We start from the raw sequence: 17,614 nt of genomic DNA on the forward strand, positions 1-17,614 counted from the left end.
CATACCCCTTGATCCCTTGAGCCGTAAGGGCCATATCTAACAAACTGGCATCAACAACTTTCTACGGTCGCGAATTCCACAGGTTAACCACTCTGAGTGAAGCAGTTTCTCCTCATCTCGGTCCTAAATGGTTTCCCCTTATTCTTAGAGAGTGACCCCTGGTTCTGGAACTACCCAGCAATGGGAACATTCTTCCTGCCTCGAACCTGTCTAATCCCGTCAGAAATTTATATGTTTCTATGAGATCCCCTCTCATTTTTCTAAACTCCAGTGGATACAAGCCCAGTTGATCCAGTCTCTCCTCGTATGGCTCAGTTGGGAATCATGGTATCATTCTCAGCTCTGTCAGAAGGTAGTGGGTTCAAGCCCGCTCCAGATCCTTGAGCCCATCATCCAGGCTGATACTCCAGTGCAGTGCTGAGGGAGTGATTAATGCAGTGACATTGACTGGGAGATTAACGCAGTGACATTGATTGGGAGATTAATGCACTGACATTGATTGGGAGATTAACGCACTGACATTGATTGGGAGATTAATGCACTGACATTGATTGGGAGATTAACGCACTTACATTGATTGGGAGATTAATGCAGTGACATTGGTTGGGAGATTAACGCACTGACAATTATAGCAGATGCATTCGTTATAATCGACCAAAATTCTCTGGACTCTGGGGAGGTACCAGCGGATTGGAAAGCAGCTAATGTAACGCCTCTGTTTAAAAAAGGGGGCAGACAAAAGGCAGGTAACTATAGGCCAGTTAATTTAACATCTGTAGTGAGGAAAATGCTTGAAACCATCATTAAGGAAGAAATAGCAGGACATCTAGATAGGAATAGTGCAATCAAGCAGACGCAACATGGATTCATGAAGGGGAAATCATGTTTAACTAATTTACTTCTTTGAGGATATAACGAGCATGGTGGATAGAGGTGTACCGATGGATGTGGTGTATTTAGATTTCCAAAAGGCATTCGATAAGGTGCCACACAAAAGGTTACTGCAGAAGATAAAGGTACGCGGAGTCAGAGGAAATGTATTAGCATGGATCGAGAATTGGCTGGCTAACAGAAAGCAGAGAGTCAGGATAAATGGGTCCTTTTCAGGTTGGAAATTGGTGGTTAGTGGTGTGCCACAGGGATCGGTGCTGGGACCACAACTGTTTACAATATACATAGATGACCTGGAAGAGGGGACAGAGTGTAGCGCAACAAAATTTGCAGATGACACAAAGATTAGTGGGAAAGCGGGTTGTGTAGAGGACACAGAGGCTGCAAAGAGATTGAGATAGGTTAAGCGAATGGGCTAATGTTTGCCAGATGGAATACAATGTCATAAAATGTGAGGTCATCCACCTTGGAAAACAAAACAGTAAAAGGGAATATTATTTGAATGGGGAGAAATTGCAACATGCTGTGGTGCAGATGGACCTGGGGGTCCTTGTGCATGAATCCCAAAAAGTTAGTTTGCAGGTGCAGCAGGTAATCAGGAAGGCGAATGGAATGTTGGCCTTCATTGCGAGAGGGATGGAGTACAAAAGCAGGGAGGTCCTGCTGCAACTGTACAGGGTATTGGTGAGGCCGCACCTGGAGTACTGCGTGCAGTTTTGCTCACCTTACTTAAGGAAGGATATACTAGCTTTGGAGGGGGTACAGAGACGATTCACTCGGCTGATTCCGGAGATGAGGGGGTTACCTTATGATGATAGATTGAGTAGACTGGGTCTTTAATCGTTGGAGTTCAGAAGGATGAGGGGTGATCTTATAGAAACATTTAAAAAAATGAAAGGGATAGACAAGATAAGAGGCAGAGAGGTTGTTTCCACTGGTCGGGGAGACTAGAACTAGGGGGCACAGCCTCAAAATACAGGGGAGCCAATTTAAAACTGAGTTGAGAAGGAATTTCTTCTCCCAGAGGGTTGTGAACCTGTGGAATTCTCTGCCCAAAGAAGCAGTTGAGGCTAGCTCATTGAATGTATTCAAATCACAGATAGATAGATTTTTAACCAATAAGGGAATTAAGGGTTACGGGGAGCGGGCGGGTAAGTGGGACTGAGTCCACGGCCAGATCAGCCATGATCTTGTTGAATGGTGGAGCAGGCTCGAGGGGCTAGATGGCCTACTCCTGTTCCTAATTCTTATGTTCTTATGTTCTTATGATTGGGAGATTAATGCACTGACATTGATTGGGAGATTAATGCACTGACATTGATTGGGAGATTAATGCGGTGACACTGATTGGGAGATTAGTGCACTGATATTGATTGGGAGATTAATGCACTGACATTGATTGGGAGATTAATGCACTGACATTGATTGGGAGATTAATGCACTGACATTGATTGGGAGATTAATGCACTGACATTGATTGGGAGATTAATGCACTGACATTGATTGGGAGATTAATAGAAACATAGAAACATAGAAAATAGGTGCAGGAGTAGGCCATTCAGCCCTTCTAGCCTGCACCGCCATTCAATGAGTTCATGGCTGAACATGCAACTTCAGTACAACATTCCTGCTTTCTCGCCATAACCCTTGATCCCCCGAGTAGTAAGGACTACATCTAACTCCTTTTTGAATATATTTAGTGAATTGGCCTCAACAACTTTCTGTGTTAGAGAATTCCACAGGTTCACCACTCTCTGGGTGAAGAAGTTTCTCCTCATCTCGGTCCTAAATGGCTTACCCCTTATCCTTAGACTGTGACCCCTGGTTCTGGACTTCCCCAATATTGGGAACATTCTTCCTGCATCTAACCTGTCTGAACCCATCAGAATTTTAAACGTTTCAATGAGGTCCCCTCTCATTCTTCTGAACTCCAGTGAATACAAGCCCAGTTGATCCAGTCTTTCTTGATAGGTCAGTCCCGCCATCCCAGGAATCAGTCTGGTGAACCTTCGCTGCACTCCCTCGATAGCAAGAATGTCCTTCCTCAAGTTAGGAGACCAAAACTGTACACAATACTCCAGGTGTGGCCTCACCAAGGCCCTGTACAACTGTACCAACACCTCCCTGCCCCTGTACTCAAATCCCCTCGCTATGAAGGCCAACATGCCATTTGCTTTCTTAACCGCCTGCTGTACCTGCATACCAACCTTCAATGACTGACGTACCATGACACCCAGGTCTCGTTGCACCTCCCCTTTTCCTAATCTGTCACCATTCAGATAATACTCTGTCTCTCTGTTTTTAACCACCGAAGTGGATAACCTCACATTTATCCACATTATACTTCATCTGCCATGCATTTGCCCACTCACCAAACCTATCCAAGTCACTCTGCAGCCTCATAGCATCCTCCTCGCAGCTCACACTGCCACCTAACTTAGTGTCATCCGCAAATTTGGAGATACTACATTTAATCCCCTCGTCTAAATCATTAATGTAAAGTGTAAACAGCTGGGGCCCCAGCACAGAACCTTGCGGTACCCCACTAGTCACTGCCTGCCATTCTGAAAAGTCCCCATTTACTCCTACTCTTTGCTTCCTGTCTGACAACCAGTTCTCAATCCATGTCAGCACACTACCCCCAATCCCATGTGCTTTAACTTTGCACATTAATCTCTTGTGTGGGACCTTGTCGAAAGCCTTCTGAAAGTCCAAATATACCACATCAACTGGTTCTCCCTTGTCCACTCTACTGGAAACATCCTCAAACAATTCCAGAAGATTTGTCAAGCATGATTTCCCTTTCACAAATCCATGCTGACTTGGACCTATCATGTCACCTCTTTCCAAATGCGCTGCTATGACATCCTTAATAATTGATTCCATCATTTTACCCACTACGGAAGTCAGGCTGACCAGTCTATAATTCCCTGTTTTCTATCTCCGTCCTTTTTTAAAAAGTGGGGTTACATTGGCAACACTCCACTCGATAGGAACTGATCCAGAGTCAATGGAATGTTGGAAAATGACTATCAATGCATCCGCTATTTCCAAGGCCACCTCCTTAAGTACTGTGGGATGCAGTCCACCAGGCTCTGGGGATTTATCGGCCTTCAATCCCATCAATTTCCCCAACACAATTTCCCAACTAATAAGGATTTCCCTCAGTTCCTCCTCCTTACTAGACCCTCTGACCCCTTTTATATCCGGAAGGTTGTTTGTGTCCTCCTTAGTGAATACTGAACCAAAGTACTTGTTCAATTGGTCTGCCATTTCTTTGTTCCCCATTATGACTTCCCCTGATTCTGACTGCAGGGGACCTACATTTGTCTTTACTAACCTTTTTCTCTTTACATATCTATAGAAACCTTTGCAATCCGTCTTAATGTTCCCTGCAAGCTTCTTCTCGAACTCCATTTTCCCTGCCCAAATCAAAACCTTTGTCATCCTCTGCTGATTTCTAAATTGCTCCCAATCCCCGAGTTTGCACTGACATTGATTGGGAGATTAATGCACTGATGTTGATTGGGAGATTAATGCGCTGACATTGATTGGGAGATTAATGCACTGACATTGATTGGGAGATTAATGCGCTGACATTGATTGGGAGATTAATGCACTGACGTTGATTGGGAGATTAATGCGATGACATTGATTGGGAGATTAATGCATTGAACAGTGATTGGGAGATTAATACGGTGACCATTGATTGGGAGATTAATGCACTGACATTGATTGGGATATAATGCACTGACGTTCATTGAGAGATTAATGCGATGACATTGATTGGGAGATTAATGCACTGACATTGATTGGGAGATTAATGCATTGAACAGTGATTGGGAGATTAATACGGTGACCATTGATTGGGAGATTAATGCACTGACATTGATTGGGATATAATGCACTGACGTTCATTGAGAGATTAATGCGATGACATTGATTGGGAGATTAATGCACTGACGTTGATTGGGAGATTAATGCGCTGACATTGATTGGGTATTAATGCGCTGACATTGATTGGGTGATTAATGCGATGACATTGATTGGGAGATTAATGCACTGACGTTCATTGAGAGATTAATGCGATGACATTGATTGGGAGATTAATGCACTGACGTTCATTGAGAGATTAATGCACTGACATTGATTGGGGGATTAATACACTGACCTTGATTGGGAGATTAGTGCACTGACATTGATTGGGAGATTAATGCGCTGACATTGATTGGGAGATTAATGCGCTGACATTGATTGGGAGATTAATGCATTGAAGTTGATTGGGAGATTAATGCACTGAACAGTGATTGGGAGATTAATAGAACATAGAAACACAGGAAATAGGTGCAGGAGTAGGCCATTCGGCCCTTCGAGCCTGCAGCGCCATTCAATGAGTTCATGGCTGAACATTCAACTTCAGCACCCCATTCCTGCTTTCTCGCCATTCCCCTTGATCCCCCGAGTAGTAAGGACTACATCTAACTCCTTTTTGAATATATTTAGTGAATTGGCCTCAACAACTTTCTGTGGTAGAGAATTCCACAGGTTCACCACTCTCTGGGTGAAGAAGTTCCTCCTCATCTCGGTCCTAAATGGCTTACCCCTTATCCTTAGACTGTGACCCTTGGTTCTGGACTTCCCCAACATTGGGAACATTCTTCCTGCATCTAACCTGTCTAACCCCGTCAGAATTTTAAACGTTTCTATGAGGTCCCCTCTCATTCTTCTGAACTCCAGTGAATACAAGCCCAGTTGATCCAGTCTTTCTTGATAGGTCAGTCCCACCATCCCGGGAATCAGTCTGGTGAACCTTCGCTGCACTCCCTCAATAGCAAGAATGTCCTTCCTCAGGTTAGGAGACCAAAACTGTACACAATATTCCAGGTGTGGCCTCACCAAGGCCCTGTACAACTGTAGTAACACCTCCCTGCCCCTGTACTCAAATCCCCTCGCTTTGAAGGCCAACATGCCATTTGCTTTCTTAACCGCCTGCTGTACCTGCATGCCAACCTTCAATGACTGATGTACCATGACACCCAGGTCTCGTTGCACCTCTCCTTTTCCTAATCTGTCATCATTCAGATAATAGTCTGTCTCTCCGTTTTTACCACCAAAGTGGATAACCTCACAATGATCCAGATTATACTTCATCTGCCATGCATTTGCCCACTCACCTAACTTAACCAAGTCACTCTGCAGCCTCATAGCATCCTCCTCGCAGCTCACACTGCCACCCAACATAGTGTCATCCGCAAATTTGGAGAAACTACATTTAATCCCCTCATCTTAATCATTAATGTACAATGTAAACAGCTGGGGCCCCAGTACAGAACCTTGCGGTACCCCACTAGTCACTGCCTCCCATTCTGAAACGTACCCATTTACTCCTACTCTTTGCTTTCTGTCTGCCAACCAGTTCTCAATCCATGTCAGCACACTACCCCCAATCCCATGTGCTTTAACTTTGCACATTAATCTCTTGTGTGGGACCTTGTCGAAAGCCTTCTGAAAGTCCAAATACACCACATCAACTGGTTCTCCCTTGTCCATTCTACTGGAAACATCCTCAAAAAATTCCAGAAGATTTGTCAAGCATGATTTCCCTTTCACAAATCCATGCTGACTTAGACCTAGCATGTCACCTCTTTCCAAATGCGCTGCTATGATATCCTTAATAATTGATTCCATCATTTTACCCACTACGGAAGTCAGGCTGACCGGTCTATAATTCCCTGTTTTCTCTCTCCCTCATTTTTTAAAAAGTGGTGTTACATTGGCTACCCTCCACTCCGTAGGAACTGATCCAGAGTCTATGGAATGTTGGAAAATGACTGTCAATGCATCCGCTATTTCCAAGGCCACCTCCTTAAGTACTCTGGATGCAGTCCATCAGGCCCTGGGGATTTATCGGCCTTCAATCCCATCAATTTCCCCAACACAATTTCCCGACTAATAAGGATTTCCCTCAGTTCCTCCTCCTTACTAGACCCTCTGACCCCTTTTATATCCAGAAGGTTGTTTGTGTCCTCCTCAGTGAATACCGAACCAAAGTACTTGTTCAATTGGTCTGCCATTTCTTTGTTCCCCGTTATGACTTCCCCTGATTCTGACTGCAGGGGACCTACGTTTGTCTTTACTAATCTTTTTCTCTTTACATATCTATAGAAACTTTTGCAGTCCGTCTTAATGTTCCCTGCAAGCTTCTTCTCGTACTCCATTTTCCCTGCCCTAATCAAACCCTTTGTCCTCCTTTGCTGAGTTCTAAATTTCTCCCAGTCCCTGGGTTCACTGCTATTTCTGGCCAATTTGTATGCCACTTCCTTGGCTTTAATACTATCCCTGATTTCCCTAGATAGCCACGGTTGAGCCACCTTCCCTTTTTTATTTTAACGCCAGACAGGAATGTACAATTGTTGTAGTTCATCCATGCAGTCTCTAAATGTCTGCCATTGCCCATCCACAGTCAACCCCTTCAGTATCATTCGCCAATCTATCCTAGCCAATTCACGCCTCATACCTTCAAAGTTACCCTTCTTTAAGTTCTGGACCATGGTCTCTGAATTAACCATTTCATTCTCCATCCTGATGTAGAATTCCACCATATTATGGTCACTCTTCCCCAAGGGGCCTCGCACAACGAGATTGCTAATTAATCCTCTCTCATTACACAACACCCAGTCTAAGATGGCCTCCTCCCTAGTTGGTTCCTTGACATATTGGTCTAGAAAACCATCCCAGGAAGCCCTCCAGGAAATCCTCCTCCACCATATTGCTTCTAGTTTGGTTAGCCCAATCTATATGCATATTAAAGTCACCCATGATAACTGCTGAACCTTTATTGCATGCACCCCTAATTTCCAGTTTGATCCCCTCCCCAACATCACTACTACTGTTTGGAAGTCTGTACACAACTCCCACTTGCGTTTTCTGCCCCTTGGTATTCCGTAGCTCCACCCATACCGATTCCACATCATCCACGCTAATATCTTTCGTTACAATTGCATTAATTTCCTCTGTAACCAGCAACACCACCCCAGCTCCTTTTCCTTTCTGTCTATCTTTCCTAAATGTTGAAACCCCTGGATGTTGAGTTCCCAGCCTTGGTCACCCTGGAGCCATGTCTCTGTGATGCCAACCACATCGTATCCGTTAACTGCTATCTGCACAGTTAATTCATCCACCTTATTCTGAATACTCCTCGCATTGAGGCACAGAGCCTTCAGGCTTGCCTTTTTAACACACTTATACCCTTTAGAATGTTGCTGCAAAGTGGCCCTTTTTATTTTTTGCCTTGGGTTTCTCTGCCCTCCACTTTTACTCATTTCCTTTCTGTCTTTTGCTTCTGTCTCCATTTTGTTTCCCTCTGTCTCCCTGCATTGGTTCCCATCCCCCTGCCATATTAGTTTAACTCCTCCCCAACAGCACTAGCAAACACTCCCCCTAGGACATTGGTTCCTGTGACATGGCTGATCATGCAACTTCAGTTCCCCATTCCTGCTTTTGCTCAATACCCCTTGAGCCCTTTAGCCGTAAGGGCCACATCTAACTCCCTTTTGAATATATCGAACGAACTGGCCTCAACAACTTTCTGTGGTAGTGAATTCCACAGGTTCACAATTCTCTGAGTGATGAAGTTTTCCTCATCTCAGTCCTAAATGGCTTACCCCTTTTCCTTCGGGAGAAGCTGCCGGATTGTGGTAAAAACCCACCGGGTTCACAAGAACACAAGAATTAGGAGCAGGAGTCCGCCATTCGGCCCCTCGAGCCTGCCCCGCCATTTAATAAGATCATGGCTGATCTTCGACCTCAACTCCACTTTCCTGCACTATCCCCATATCCCTCGATTCCCTTAATATCCAAAAATCTATCGATCTCCGTCTTAAATATACTGAAAGGCTGAGCCTCCAGCCCTCGGGGGCAGAGAATTGCAGAGATTCACCCCCCTCTGAGTGAAGAAGTTTCTCCTTATCTCAGGTTTAAATGGCCGACCCCTTATTCTGAGACTGTGACCCCGATTCATTAACGTTCTTCAGGGACGTGAACCTGCCGCCCCCTCCCCGGTCTGGGCCTACATGTGACTCCAGTCACACACACCCCCAGGGCAACTAGGGATGGGCAATAAATGCCAGCCACACTGACCTGAAAAATTAGAAAGGAAATCTAAGCCCTTGGTGATAGAGCGATTGCAGTAAAAGGCAATTAATGGCGGTGATTAATGAACTCTCAGGAATAGGGCAAGGATCAGACTGGGCAGAGATTGATGTAAACGGACACGTTATCACAGGTGACTCCATTCCCCAGAATTTGACGGGGGGAAAGAAATTGCTAAAAACTAAGGAACAAGTGTGTGTGTGTGTGGAGGTTGTGTAGGATAGAGAGGGTGAGAGTAACAGAGAGCGAGAAAGGAGAGAGAGCAAGAATGAAAGAAAGACGCATTTATATAGCGCCTTTCACAACCACCGGACATCCCAAAGCACTTTACAGCCAATGAAGTACTTTTGGAGTGTGGTCACTGTTGTAATGTGGGAAATGCGACAGCCAATTTGTGCACAGCAAGCTCCCACACACAGCAATGTGATAATGACACGACAATCTGTGACCACACTCCAAAAGTACTTCATTGGCTGCGTAGCTCTCTGGGACACCCTGCGACTGTGAAGCCCCCCCAGGGACACCCCCCAGGGACACCCTCCCCCCCCCCCCCGGGGACACCCCCCAGGGACATCCTGCGACCAGGGACACCCCCCGGGGACACCCCCCAGGGACACCCTGCGACCGGGGACACCCCCTGAGGACACCCCCTCTGGGACACCCCCTCTGGGACCGTGAAGCCCCCCAAGGGACACCCCCTGGGAACACCCTGCGAACCTGAAGTCCCCCGGAGACACCCCCCGGGGACACCCTGCGACCGGGGACACCCCCCTGGGGACACACTCCCAGGGTCACCCCCCCGGGACACCCCCCTGGGACACCCTGCGACTGTGAAGCCCCCCGGGGACACCCCCTCTGGGACACCCCCTCTGGGACCGTGAAGCCCCCCAGGGGACACCCCCTGGGGACACCCTGCGAACCTGAAGCCCCCCGGAGACACCCCCCTGGGACACCCTGCGACCGGGGACACCCTGCGACTGTGAAGCCCCCCTGGGGACACACTCCCGGGGACACCCCCCCGGGACACCCCCCTGGGACACCCTGCGACTGTGAAGCCCCCCGGGGACACCCCCCGGGGACACCCCCCCGGGAACACCCTGCGACTGTGAAGCCCCCCGGGGACACCCCCCCGGGAACACCCTGCGACTGTGAAGGGCGCTATACAAAGGCGAGTCTTTTTTAAAAACAGGAAAACAAAATAAAAACCTGGAAATCTGAATTTGAAAACAAAGTTGTGATGAAAGGTCACGGACCGGAAACGTTTCTCTGACCCCAGCCGCGGCCGGAGCTGCTGAACGTTTCCAGAGCGGGCGGCACGGTGATATCAGTCGGTCATCTTCCACCCTGGGACTGGGGGGTCAGTGGGGGTCAGAGCGGGGTGGGTGGGGGTCAGAGCGGGTCAGAGCGGGGTCGGTGGAGGTCAGAGCGGGGTCGGTGGAGGTCAGAGCGGGGTGGTTGGGGGTCAGAGCGGGGTGGGTGGGGGTCAGTGTGGGTCAGAGCGGGGTCGGTGGAGGTCAGAGCGGGGTCGGTGGAGGTCAGAGCGGGGTCGGTGGAGGTCAGAGCGGGATCGGTGGAGGTGAGAGCGGGGTCGGTGGGGGTCAGAGCGGGTCGGTGGGGGTCAGAGCGGGGTCGGAGGGGGTCAGAGCGGGGTCGGTGGGGGTCAGAGCGGGGTCGGTGGGGGTCAGAGCGAGGTCGGTGGGGGTCAGAGCGAGGTCGGTGGGGGTCAGAGCGGGGTCGGTGGGGGTCAGAACAGGGTCGGTGGGGGTCAGAGCAGGTCGGTGGGGGTCAGAGCGGGTCAGAGCGGGGTCGGTGGGGGTCAGAGCAGGTCGGTGGGGGTCAGAGCGGGGTCGGTGGGGGTCCTTCTCATCTCAGTTTTAAATGGGCGACCCCTTACTCTGAAACTATTCCCCTAGTTGTAGATTCCCCCACGAGGGGAAATATCCTCTCTGTGTCGACCTTGTCGAGCCCCCTCAGAATCTTATATGTTTCAATAAGGTCACCTCTCTGTCTTCTAAACTCCAACTTACTCAGCCTTTCCTCATAAGTCAACCCCTTCATCTCAGGAATCAACCTGGTGAACTTCTCTGAACTGCCTCCAATGCCAGTATAATGTTGTCTTTGGGGACAGATGGACAATAGCCGCCCATTGGCAGTGGCTCAGTGGGCAGCACTCTCGCCTCGGACTCACGTGGGCGTGGGTTCAAGTCCCGCTCCGGAGACTTGAGCACATAAATCTAGGCCGACACTCCCAGTGCAGTGCTGAGGGAGTGCTGCACTGTCGGAGGGGCAGTACTGAGGGAGCGCCGCACTGTCGGAGGGGCAGTACTGAGGGAGTGCCACACTGTCGGAGGGGCAGTACTGAGGGAGTGCTGCACTGTCGGAGGGGCAGTACTGAGGGAGTGCTGCACTGTCGGAGGGGCGGTACTGAGGGAGTGCCGCACTGTCAGAGGGGCAGTACTGAGGGAGTGCCGCACTGTCGGAGGGGCGGTACTGAGGGAGCGCCGCACTGTTGGAGGGGCGGTACTGAGTGAGCGCCGCACTGTCGGAGGGGCAGTACTGAGGGAGTGCTGCACTGTCGGAGGGGCGGTACTGAGGGAGTGCCGCACTGTCGGAGGGGCAGTACTGAGGGAGTGCTGCACTGTCAGAGGGGCGGTACTGAGGGAGTGCCGCACTGTCGGAGGGGCAGTACTGAGGGAGTGCCACACTGTCGGAGGGGCAGTGCTGAGGGAGTGCTGCACTGTCGGAGGGGCAGTACTGAGGGAGCGCCGCACTGTCGGAGGGGCAGTACTGAGGGAGTGCCACACTGTCGGAGGGGCGGTACTGAGGGAGTGCCGCACTGTTGGAGGGGCGGTACTGAGTGAGCGCCGCACTGTCGGAGGGGCAGTACTGAGGGAGTGCTGCACTGTCGGAGGGGCGGTACTGAGGGAGTGCCGCACTGTCGGAGGGGCAGTACTGAGGGAGTGCTGCACTGTCAGAGGGGCGGTACTGAGGGAGTGCCGCACTGTCGGAGGGGCAGTACTGAGGGAGCGCCGCACTGTCGGAGGGACAGTACTGGGGGAGTGCTGCACTGTCGGAGGGGCAGTACTGAGGGAGTGCCACACTGTCGGAGGGGCAGTACTTGAGGGAGTGCTGCACTGTCGGAGGGACAGTACTGAGGGAGTGCTGCACTGTCGGAGGGGCAGTACTGAGGGAGTGCCGCACTGTCGGAGGGACAGTACTGAGGGAGTGCCGCACTGTTGGAGGGGCAGTACTGAGTGAGCGCCGCACTGTCGGAGGGGCAGTACTGAGGGAGTGCTGCACTGTCGGAGGGTCGGTACTGAGGGAGTGCCACACTGTCGGAGGGGCAGTACTGAGGGAGTGCTGCACTGTCAGAGGGGCGGTACTGAGGGAGTGCCGCACTGTCGGAGGGGCAGTACTGAGGGAGCGCCGCACTGTCGGAGGGACAGTACTGGGGGAGTGCTGCACTGTCGGAGGGGCAGTACTGAGGGAATGCCACACTGTCGGAGGGGCAGTACTTGAGGGAGTGCTGCACTGTCGGAGGGACAGTACTGAGGGAGCGCCGCACTGTCGGAGGGGCAGTACTGAGGGAGTGCTGCACTGTCGGAGGGGCAGTACTGAGGGAGCGCCGCACTGTTGGAGGTGCATTCTTTCAGGTGAATGGTTAAACTGATTCCCTGAGGTCCTGGGCCAATACTTATCCCTGAAGATCACAAAAACAGATGATCTGGTCATTACCAGCTTGTTTTGTGTGGGAGCTTGCTGTGCACAAACTCGCTATCATTATGTTACACTTCAAAAGTACTTCAGCGGCTGTAAAGCGCTCAGGGACATCCTGAGATCATCAAAGGCGCTATATAAATGCAAGTTCTTCCTTTCACAACTGTTTCTAATGCATGACGATCAAGCTTGGTTAAAAAAAAGAAATACTTGCATTTATACAACACCTTTCACAACCACCGGACGTCTCAAAGTGCTTTACAGCCAATGAAGTACTTTATGAAGTGTAGTCACTGTTGTAATGAAGGAATCAATATTGGCCTAGGACACCGGGGATAGCCCCACCTGCTCTTCTTCGAAATAGAGCCATTGGATCTTTTACATCCAAATGAGAAAGCAGGCGGGGCCTCGGTTTAACATCTCATCGCTCAGCGCTCCCTCAGTACTGCCCCTCCGACAGTGCAGCAGTCCCTCAGTACTGCCCCTCCGACAGTGCGGCGTTCCCTCAGCACTGCCCCTCCGACAGTGCAGCACTCCCTCAGTACTGCCCCTCCGACAGTGCGGCGCTCCCTCAGTACTGACCCTCCGACAGTGCGGCGTTCCCTCAGTACTGCCCCTCCGACAGTGCAGCACTCCCTCAGTACTGCCCCTCTGACAGTGCAGCACTCCCTCAGTACTGCCCCTCCGACAGTGCAGCACTCCCTCAGTACTGCCCCTCCCACAGTGCAGCACTCCCTCAGTACTGCCCCTCCGACAGTGCAGCACTCCCTCAGTACTGCCCCTCCGACAGTGCGGCGCTCCGACAGTGCAGCACTCCCTCAGTACTGCCCCTCCGACAGTGCGGCGCTCCGACAGTGCAGCACTCCCTCAGAACTGCTCCTCTGACAGTGCAGCACTCCCTCAGTGCTGCCCCTCCAACAGTGCAGCACTCCCTCAGTACTGCCCCTCTGACAGTGCAGCACTCCCTCAGTACTGCACTGGAGTGTCTGCCTGGATTTAAATATTCAAGTCCCTGGAGTGGGATTTGAACCCACAACCTCCTGACTCCGAGGCGAGTGAGCTGCCCACTGAGCCACGGCTGACACTGGAACCTGTGAAATCTAACCCAGTTAGGGGATAAATGATGACATGGAATTGGCACAGCACTAAGATCGAGTCCTTCACTGGAACAGTCAAGCTCGAGAACACATGGGAAATATAAAGTGATTTGTTCAGAATCTAACCGGACTGATCACTGACTTCACACTGAAGCAAAAACGTATTCATTCCCTGAGCCTCACAGAATATTGAAGAACGGCAAATCATGTGTTTCTGTCATGGGACAATAACTGCTCTGCCGTCTCCCACAATGAGGGCCCCAGAGCGTTCCCACCTTCTTGTTGATTTGTTTTGCACTTTTTATATGAAACTAAACTGCTGCAGTTTGCTTTCATACCTAAAGAACAGGTATTCCGAAGTACCTGTCCTGGGAGTGTTTAGTGGGACAGTGTAGAGGGAGCTTTACTCTGTATCTAACCCCCTGTACCTGCCCTGGGTGTGTTTAGTGGGCCATGTAGAGGGAGCTTTACTCTGTATCTAACCCCCTGTACCTGCCCTGGGAGTGTTTGATTGGTCATGTAGAGGGAGTTTTACTCTGTATCTAACCCCGTGCTGTACCTGCCCTGGGAGTGTTTGATGGGATAGTGTAGAGGGAGCTTTACTTTGTATCCAACCCCGTGCTGTACCTGCCCTGGGAGTGTTTGATGGGACAGTATAGAGGGAGTTTTACTCTGTATCGAACCCCCTGTACCTGCCCTGGGAGTGTTTGATGGGACAGTGTAGAGGGAGCTTTACTCTGTATCTAACTCGTGCTGTACCTGCCCTGGGAGTGTTTGGTGGGACAGTGTAGAGGGAGCTTTACTCTGTATCTAACCCCCTGTACCTGCCCTGGGTGTGTTTGATATGACAGTGTAGAGGAAGCTTTACTCTGTATCTAACCCCATGCTGTACCTGCCCTGGGAGTGTTTGATGGGCCATGTAGAGGGAGCTTTACTCTGTATAGAAACATAGAAAATAGGTGCAGGAGCAGGCCATTCAGCCCTTCTAGCCTGCACCGCCATTCAATGAGTTCATGGCTGAACATGAAATTTCAGTACCCCCTTCCTGCTTTCTCGCCATAACCCTTGATCCCACGAGTAGTAAGGACTTCATCTAACTCCTTTTTGAATATATTTAGTGAATGGCCTCAACAACTTTCTGTGGTAGAGAATTCCACAGGTTCACCACTCTCTGGGTGAAGAAGTTTCTCCTCATCTCGGTCCTAAATGGCTTCCCCCTTATCCTTAGACTGTGACCCCTGGTTCTGGACTTCCCCAACATTGGGAACATTCTTCCTGCATCTAACCTGTCTAAACCCGTCAGAATTTTAAACGTTTCCATGAGGTCCCCTCTCATTCTTCTGAAATCCAGTGAATACAAGCCCAGTTGATCCAGTCTTTCTTGATAGGTCAGTCCCACCATCCCGGGAATCAGTCTGGTGAATCTTCGCTGCACTCCCTCAATAGCAAGAATGTCCTTCCTCAAGTTAGGAGACCAAAACTGTACACAATACTCCAGGTGTGGCCTCACCAAGGCCCTGTACAACTGTAGCAACACCTCCCTGCCCCTGTACTCAAATCCCCTCGCTATGAAGGCCAACATGCCATTTGCTTTCTTAACCGCCTGCTGTACCTGCATGCCAACCTTCAATGACTGATGTACCATGACACCCAGGTCTCGTTGCATCTTCCCTTTTCCTAATCTGTCACCATTCAGATCATAGTCTATCTCTCTGTTTTTACCACCAAAGTGGATAACCTCACATTTATCCACATTATACTTCATCTGCCATGCATTTGCCCACTCACCTAACCTATCCAAGTCACTCTGCAGCCTAATAGCATCCTCCTCGCAGCTCACACTGCCACCCAACTTAGTGTCATCCGCAAATTTGGAGATACTGCATTTAATCCCCTCATCTAAATCATTAATGTACAATGTAAACAGCTGGGGCCCCAGCACAGAACCTTGCGGCACCCCACTAGTCACTGCCTGCCATTCTGAAAAGTACCCATTTACTCCTACTCTTTGCTTCCTGTCTGACAACTAGTTCTCAATCCACGTCAGCACACTACCCCCAATCCCATGTGCTTTAACTTTGCACATTAATCTCTTGTGTGGGACCTTGTCGAAAGCCTTCTGAAAGTCCAAATATACCACATCAACTGGTTCTCCCTTGTCCAGTCTACTGGAAACATCCTCAAAAATTCCAGAATATTTGTCAAGCATGATTTCCCTTTCACAAATCCATGCTGACTTGGACCTATCATGTCACCATTTTCCAGATGCGCTGCTATGACATCCTTAATAATTGATTCCATCATTTTACCCACTACGGAGGTCAGGCTGACCGGTCTATAATTCGCTGTTTTCTCTCTCCCTCCTTTTTTAAAAAGTGGGGTTACATTGGCTACCCTCCACTCGATAGGAACTGATCCAGAGTCAATGGAATGTTGGAAAATGACTGTCAATGCATCCGCTATTTCCAAGGCCACCTCCTTAAGTACTCTGGGATGCAGTCCATCAGGCCCTGTACCTGCCCTGGGAATGTTTGGTGGGCCATGTAGAGGGAGCTTTACTCTGTATCTAACCTCGTGCTGTACCTGCCCTGGGTGTGTTTGATGGGCCATGTAGAGGGAGCTTTACTCTGTATCTAACCCCCTGTACCTGCCCTGGGTGTGTTTGGTGGGCCATGTAGAGGGAGCCTTACTTTACACTGATGTCAATGGAATGCTAACTCAGACGGAGTGTGATACCAGCTGCTGATTTGCCATGAACCGATTTACTATACCACCCAAAGGCAATTACAGCTTTGTGGAATGAGACACAGGAGGAGACCGGTCAGCCAGCCACGCCTGGTCGAGCTCACGAATTAATCCCAGTCCCCTGCTTGTTCACCATAACCTTGTAAAAGGTTTTCACATGAAGTATTTATCCAATTCTCATTTAAAAGATACTGTGGAACCTGCTCCCACCGCCCTTTCACACATTGCGTTCCAGATCATAACAACTCGCTGTGTAAAACCTTTCCTTATTTACCCCAATATTGTCTCCAAAAGTTTCCCCACTGAAGTCAGGCTGACTGGCCTGTTGCTCCCTTATACCCTTCACCTGCTTTCTCAATTCATAGAAACATAGAAAATAGGTGCAGGAGTAGGCCATTCAGCCCTTCGAGCCTGCACCACCATTCAATAAGATCATGGCTGATCATTCCCTCAGTACCCCTTTCCTGCTTTCTCTCCATACCCCTTGGTCCCTTTAGCCGTAAGGGCCACATCTAACTCCCTTTTGAATTTTAAAAACTGCTTCTTCCCCAAGGAAAACAAACTGAAGTGTCCTTAATTCCAACAATAAATCCCGAGATATTTTTAATATCCGTGCAATGCTGACTGAGGCTGTTCATTATACCGGATGGGCCTCATACACTACATTACCGTATGAGGTTGATGGGTGTTTTTGTGACTGGAAGGATGTTTCCAGTGGGGTTCCGCAGGGCTCAGTACTGGGTCCCTTGCTTTTTCTGGTATGTATCAATGATCGAGACTTAAATGTTGGGGGTATGATTAAGAAGTTTGATACTAAAATTGGCCGTGTGGTTGATAATGAAGAAGAAAGCTGTGGACTGCAGGAAGATATCAATGTACTGGTCAGGTGGGCAGAACTGTGGCAAATGAAATACAAATCAAAGCTTTTACCGATATATAAAACGGAAAAGAGTGACTAAAGTAAATGTTGGTCCTTTAGAAGATGAGAAGGGGGATTTAATAATGGGAAATAT

General features: G+C 49.4%; 1 protein-coding gene across 1 annotated transcript in view; it reads right to left on the reverse strand.

The window, feature by feature from the left end:
* LOC139255586 (splenic IgW, short secretory form-like) overlaps positions 1–17,614 on the reverse strand; it is a 48,237-nt gene that overhangs the window by 13,166 nt on the left and 17,457 nt on the right. The gene's annotated exons all lie outside the window — the stretch shown is intronic.

The sequence above is a fragment of the Pristiophorus japonicus genome, unplaced genomic scaffold (genome assembly GCF_044704955.1).
Source record: "Pristiophorus japonicus isolate sPriJap1 unplaced genomic scaffold, sPriJap1.hap1 HAP1_SCAFFOLD_616, whole genome shotgun sequence".
Classification (NCBI taxonomy): domain Eukaryota; kingdom Metazoa; phylum Chordata; class Chondrichthyes; family Pristiophoridae; genus Pristiophorus; species Pristiophorus japonicus.